General features: G+C 29.1%; 2 non-coding genes across 2 annotated transcripts; both read right to left on the reverse strand.

The window, feature by feature from the left end:
• Positions 1-4,019: 4,019 nt before the first annotated feature.
• trnal-cag (transfer RNA leucine (anticodon CAG)) lies at positions 4,020-4,103 on the reverse strand. Its single transcript has one exon. It is a non-coding gene; the product is annotated as a tRNA-Leu (tRNA).
• A 1,280-nt stretch (positions 4,104-5,383) lies between these two features.
• trnal-cag (transfer RNA leucine (anticodon CAG)) lies at positions 5,384-5,467 on the reverse strand. Its single transcript has one exon. It is a non-coding gene; the product is annotated as a tRNA-Leu (tRNA).
• Positions 5,468-6,926: the final 1,459 nt, after the last annotated feature.

Here is a 6,926-nt window from a genome sequence, read left to right on the forward strand (position 1 = left end):
TTTGGGCATGAAAAATTACAAAATGTGAAAAACCACCCAAATTTCAGAAATAAGGCTATAATAAGGCATAAAAATAGATTTTTTTTTTTTTTTTTTTTCTGAGAAAGGTGATCATAAGACCCAAAAACTAGTTCAAATATGATGAGCACACCTAAACTTGGATAAAAATACAGTAAGGGCATGAAAAATTAGAATAGGTGAAAAACACCCCAATTTCAGAAATAAGGCTATAGTAAGGCATAAAAATTTAATTTTTTTTTTTTTTTTTTTCTGAGATAAAGTGATCATAAGACCCTAAAAACTAGTTCAAATATGATGAGCACACCTAAACTTGGATAAAAAAATGCAGTTACGGCATGAAATATGAGAAATGTGAAAAACACCCAAATTTCAGAGGTAAGGCTATAGTAAGGCATAAAATTGAAAATATTTCGATTTTTTTTTGCTGAGATAAGGCCATCATAAGACCCTAAATACTAGTTCAAATATGTTGAGGCACACTTAAACTTGGATAAAATGCAGTTTGGCATGAAAAATTACAAAATGTGAAAAACCACCCAAATTTCAGAGGTAAGGCAAAAAAATTGAAAATATTTCGATTTTTTTTTTTTTCTGAGATAAGGCTATCATAAGACCCTAAATGCTAGTTCAAATATGTTGGCACACTTAAACTTGGATAAAAATGCAGTTCGGCATGAAATATGAGAAAATGGTGAAAAAAACCACCCAAATTTCAGAAATAAGGCTATAAGTAAGGCATAAAAATTTTTTTTTTTTTTTTTTTTTTTTCTGAGATAAGTCTATCATAAGACCCTAAATGCTAGTTCAAATATGTTGAAGCACACTTAAACCTGGATTAAAAATATCATAAGGCATGAAAAATTAGAAATTGTGAAAAACAACCCAAATTTCAGAAATAAGGCATAAAAATAGATTTAGTTTTTTTTTTTTTTTCTGGAGCTAAGGCTATCATAAGACCCTAAAAAGTAGTTCAAATATTTTGAGCACACCTAAATTTGGATAAAAATACAGTAAGGCATGAAAAATTAGAAAAATGGTGAAAAACACCCAAATTTCAGAGGTAGGCTATAGTAGGCATAAATTTGAAAATATTTCGATTTTTTTTCTGAGATTAGGCTATCATAAAGACCCTAAATAACTATTTTAAATATGATGAGCATGAGAGGCTGTGATAAAAATACAGTAAGAGCATGAAAAATTAGAAAATGTGAAAAACACCCAATTTCAGAAATAAGGCTATAGTAAGGCACTAAAAAAATTTATTTTTTATTTTTTTATTTTCTGAGATAAGGTGATCATAAGACCCTAAAAAACTAGTTCAAATATGATGAGCACACTTAAACTTGGATAAAAATGCAGTTGGCTTGAAAAATTACAAAATGTGAAAAAACACCCAATTTCAGAGGTAAGGCATAAAATTTGAAAATATTTCGATTTTTTTTTTCTGAGATAAGGCTATCATAAGACCTTAAATGCTAGTTCAAATATGTTGAGCACACTTAAACTTGGATAAAAATGCAGTTTGGCATGAAATATGAGAAAATGTGAAAAACACCCAAATTTCAGAGGTAAGGCAAAAAAATTGAAAATATTTCGATTTCTTTTTTTTCTGAGATAAGGCTATCATAAGACCTTAAATGCTAGTTCAAATATGTTGAGCACACTTAAACTTGGATAAAAATGCAAGTTTGGCATGAAAAATTACAAAATGTGAAAACACCCAAATTTCAGAGGTAAGGCAAAAAAATTGAAAATATTTCGATTTTTTTTTTCTGAGATAAGGCTATCATAAGACCCTAAATGCTAGTTCAAATATGTTGAGCACACTTAAACTTGGATAAAATACAGTAAGGCATGAAAAATTAGAAAATGTGAAAAACACCCCCAATTTCAGAAATAAGGCTATAGTAAGGCATTAAAAAAAATTTATTTTTTATTTTTTTTATTTTCTGAGATAAGGTGATCATAAGACCCTAAAAACTAGTTCAAATATGATGAGCACACTTAAACTTGAATAAAAATTGCAGTTTGGCTTGAAAAATTACAAAATGTGAAAAACAACCCAAATTTCAGAGGTAAGGCATAAAATTTGAAAATATTTCGATTTTTTTTTTCTGAGATAAGGCTATCATAAGACCCTAAAAACTAGTTCAAATATGATGAGCACACTTAAACTTGAATAAAAATGCAGTTAGGCATGAAAAATGAGAAAATGTGAAAACACCCAAATTTCAGAGGTAAGGCTATAGTAAGGCATAAAATTTGAAAATATTTCGATTTTTTTTTCTGAGATAAGGCTATCATAAGACCCTAAATACTAGTTCAAATATGTTGAGCACACTTAAACTTGGATAAAAATGCAGTTTGGCATGAAAAATTACAAAATGTGAAAAACACCCAAATTTCAGAGGTAAGGCAAAAAAATTGAAAATATTTCGATTTTTTTTTTCTGAGATAAGGCTATCATAAGACCCTAATGCTAGTTCAAATATGTTGAGCACACTTAAACTTGGATTAAAAATGCAGTTCGGCATGAAAATGTGAGAAAATGTGAAAAACACCCAAATTTCAGAATAGGCTATAAGTAAGGCATAAAAATTTTTTTTTTTTTTTTTTTTTTTTTCTGAGATAAGTCTATCATAAGACCCTAAATGCTAGTTCAAATATGTGAGCACACTTAAACTTGGATAAAATATCATAAGGCATGAAAAATTAGAAATTGTGAAAACACCCAAATTTCAGAAATAAGGCATAAAAAATAGATTTTTTTTTTTTTTTTTTTCTGAGCTAAGGCTATCATAAGACCCTAAAAAAGTAGTTCAATATTTTGAGCACACCTAATTTGGATAAAAATACAGTAAGGCATGAAAAATTAGAAAATATGAAAAACACCCAAATTTCAGAGGTAAGGCTATAGGTAAGGCATAAAATTTGAAAATATTTCGATTTTTTTTTCTGAGATTAGGCTATCATAAGACCCTAAATACTATTTTAAATATGATGAGCATGAGAAGGCTTGGATAAAAATACAGGTAAGGCATGAAAAATTACAAAATGCGAAAAACACCCCAAATTTCAGGCAAAGGCATAAAAATTGAAAATATTTCGATTTTTTTTTTTTTCGAGTTATAAGGCACCATAAAGACCCTAAAAACTAGTTCAAATATGTTGAGCACACTTAAACTTGGATAAAAAATGCAGTTCGGCATGAAATATGAGAAAATGTGAAAAAACACCCAAATTTCAGAAATACGGCTATAAGTAAGGCATAAAAATTTTTTTTTTTTTTTTTTTTTTTTTTGAGATAAGTCTATCATAAGACCCTAAATGCTAGTTCAAATATGTTGAGCACACTTAAACTTGATAAAAATATCATAAGGCATGAAAAATTAGAAATTGTGAAAACACCCAATTTCAGAAATAAGGCTATAGTAAGGCATAAAAATAGATTTTTTTTTTTTTTTTTTTCTGAGCTAAGGCTATCATAAGACCCTAAAAAGTAGTTCAAATATTTTGAGCACACTTAAACTTGGATAAAATATATACATAAGGCATGAAAAAATTAGAAATTGTGAAAACACCCAAATTTCAGAGGTAAGGCTATAGTAAGGCATAAAATTTGAAAATTATTTCGATTTTTTTTTCTGAGATTAGGCTATCATAAGACCCTAAAATACTATTTTAAATATGATGAGCATGAGAAGGCTTGGATAAAAAATACAGTAAGGCATGAAAAAATTACAAAATGCGAAAAACACCCAAATTTCAGGCAAGGCATAAAAATTGAAAATATTTCGATTTTTTTTTTTTTTTTTCGAGTTAAGGCTACCATAAGACCCTAAAAACTAGTGTCAATATGATGAGCACATCTAAATTTGGATTGTTATGCTAGTATGTATTTATGCTACATTAATCCCATTCTCTGCATATTTTTTGACTTTCAAGATATTTTCGATAATTATTTACTTACCTTTTAGTGCTCTATATAGAAATGTATATGTCAGAAGTGGGATTTGAACCCACGCCTCCAGGGGAGACTGCGACCTGAATGCAGCGCCTTAGGACTGCTCGGCCATCCTGACACAGAAAGCTGCGAGCATACCCCAAGAGCGGAATCTGCCCCCACAGTACGGAGAAGGTAATGCTAATTTGATAAAGACTTATTAATTTATTGTTAATTAAAAATGTATGACAGTATTTTTTTTTTAAAAAAGAATCATATTCCATCATCCTGTATTGTATGAATAACTGTGTATTCTTCATTAATGAACAAAATATTTGAACTAGAAGTAAGGCTATTGTAAGGCAATACAAATTAATTAATTAATTTTTTTTTTTTTTCTGAGATAAGGCTATCATAAGACCCTAAAAACTAGTTCAATTATGTTGAGCACACTTAAACTTGGATAAAATATCATAAGGCATGAAAATTAGAAATTGTGAAAAACACCCCAAATTTCAGAAGTAAGGCTACAGTAAGGCATAAAAAATAGATTTGTTTTTTGTGTTTTTTTTTCTGAGATAAGGCTATCATAAGACCCAAAAACTAGTTCAATAATGATGAGCACACCTAACTTGGATAAAAATACAGTAAGGCATGAAAAATTAGAAATAGGTGAAAAACACCCCAATTTCAGGCATAAAAGGCATAAAAATTGAATTTTTTTTTTTTTTTTTTTTCTGAGATAAAGTGATCATAAGACCCTAAAAACTAGTTCAAATATGATGAGCACACCTAACTTGGATAAAAATGCAGTAAGGCATGAAAAATTACAAAATGTGAAAAATACCCCCAAATTCAGAAGTAAGGCTATAGTAAGGCATAAAAATTGAATTTTTTTTTTTTTTTTTTTCTGAGCTAAGGCTATCATAAGACCCCTAAAAAGTAGTTCCAATATTTTGAGCACACCTAAATTTGGATAAAAATACAGTAAGGCATGAAAAATTAGAAAAATGTGAAAAACACCCAAATTTCAGAGGTAAGGCATAAAATTTAAAATATTTCGATTTTTTTTTCTGAGATTAGGCTATCATAAGACCCTAATACTATTTTAAATATGATGAGCATGAGGAAGGCTTGGATAAAAATACAGTAAGGCATGAAAAATTACAAATGCGAAAAAACACCCAAATTTCAGGCAAGGCATAAAAATTGAAAATATTTCGATTTTTTTTTTTTTCGAGTTAAGGCTACCATAAGACCCTAAAAACTAGTTCAAATATGATGAGCACATCTAAATTTGGATATTTATGCTAGTATGTATTTTGCTACATTAATCCCATTTCTGCATATTTTTTGACTTTCAAGATATTTTCGATAATTATTACTTACCTTTTTAGTGCTCTATATAGAAAATGTATATGTCAGAAGTGGGATTCGAACCCACGCCTCCAGGGGAGACTGCGACCTGAACGCAGCGCCTTAGAACCGCTCGGCCATCCTGACACAGAAAGCTGCGAGCATACCCCAAGAGCGGAATCTGCCCCCACAGTACGGAGGAAGGTAATGCTAATTGATAAAGAATTATTAATTTATTGTTAATTAAAAATGTATGACAGTATTTTTTTTAAAAAAAGAATCATATTCCATCATCCTGTATTGTATGAATAACTGTGTATTCTTCATTAATGAACAAAATATGTGAACTAGAAGTAAGGCTATTGTAAGGCATAAAAATTAATTAATTAATTTTTTTTTTTTTTTCTGAGAGTAAGGCTATCATAAGACCCTAAAAACTAGTTCAATTATGTTGAGCACACTTAAACTTGGATAAAAATATCATAAGGCATGAAAAATTAGAAATTGTGAAACAACACCCAAATTTCAGAAGTAAGGCTACAGTAAGGCATAAAAATAGATTTGTTTTTTGTTTTTTTTTCTGAGATAAGGCTATCATAAGGACCCAAAAACTAGTTCAGATATGATGAGCACACCTAAACTTGGATAAAAATACAGTAAGGCATGAAAAATTAGAATAGGTGAAAAACACCCCAATTTCAGAAATAAGGCTATATAAAGGCATAAAAATTGAATTTTTTTTTTTTTTTTTTCTGAGATAAGTGATCATAAGACCCTAAAACTAGTTCAAATATGATGAGCACACCTAACTTGGATAAAAATACAGTAAGGCATGAAAAATTAGAATAGGTGAAAAACACCCCAATTTCAGAAATAAGGCTATAGTAAGGCAATAAAAATTGAATTTTTTTTTTTTTTTTTTTCTGAGATAAAGTGATTCATAAGACCCTAAAACTAGTTCAAATATGATGAGCACACCTAAACTTGGATAAAAATGCAGTAAGGCATGAAAAATTACAAAATGTGAAAAACACCCCAAATTCAGAGAAGTAAGGCTATAGTAAGGCATATAAAATTGACATTTTTTTTTTTTTTTTTTTCTGAGATAAGGTGATCATAAGACCCTAAAAACTAGTTCAAATATGATGAGCACACTTAAAACTTGGATAAAAAAGCAGTTTGGCTTGAAAAATTACAAAATGTGAAAAACACCCAAATTTCAGAGGTAAGGCATAAAAATTGAAAATATTTCGATTTTTTTTTTCTGAGATAAGATGATCATAAGACCCTAAAAACTAGTTCAAATATGTTGAGCACACTTAAACTTGGGATAAAAATGCAGTTCGGCATGAATATGAGAAAATGTGAAAAACACCCAAATTTCAGAAATAAGGCTATAAGTAAGGCATAAAAATTTTTTTTTTTTTTTTTTTTTTTTCTGAGATAAGTCTATCATAAGACCCTAAATGCTAGTTCAAATATGTTGAGCACACTTAAACTTGGATAAAAATATCATAAGGCATGAAAAATTAGAAATTGTGAAAAAACACCCAAATTTCAGAATAAGGCTATAGTAAGGCATAAAAATAGATTTTTTTTTTTTTTT

The sequence above is a fragment of the Gouania willdenowi genome, chromosome 22 (assembly GCF_900634775.1).
Source record: "Gouania willdenowi chromosome 22, fGouWil2.1, whole genome shotgun sequence".
Taxonomy (NCBI): domain Eukaryota; kingdom Metazoa; phylum Chordata; class Actinopteri; order Blenniiformes; family Gobiesocidae; genus Gouania; species Gouania willdenowi.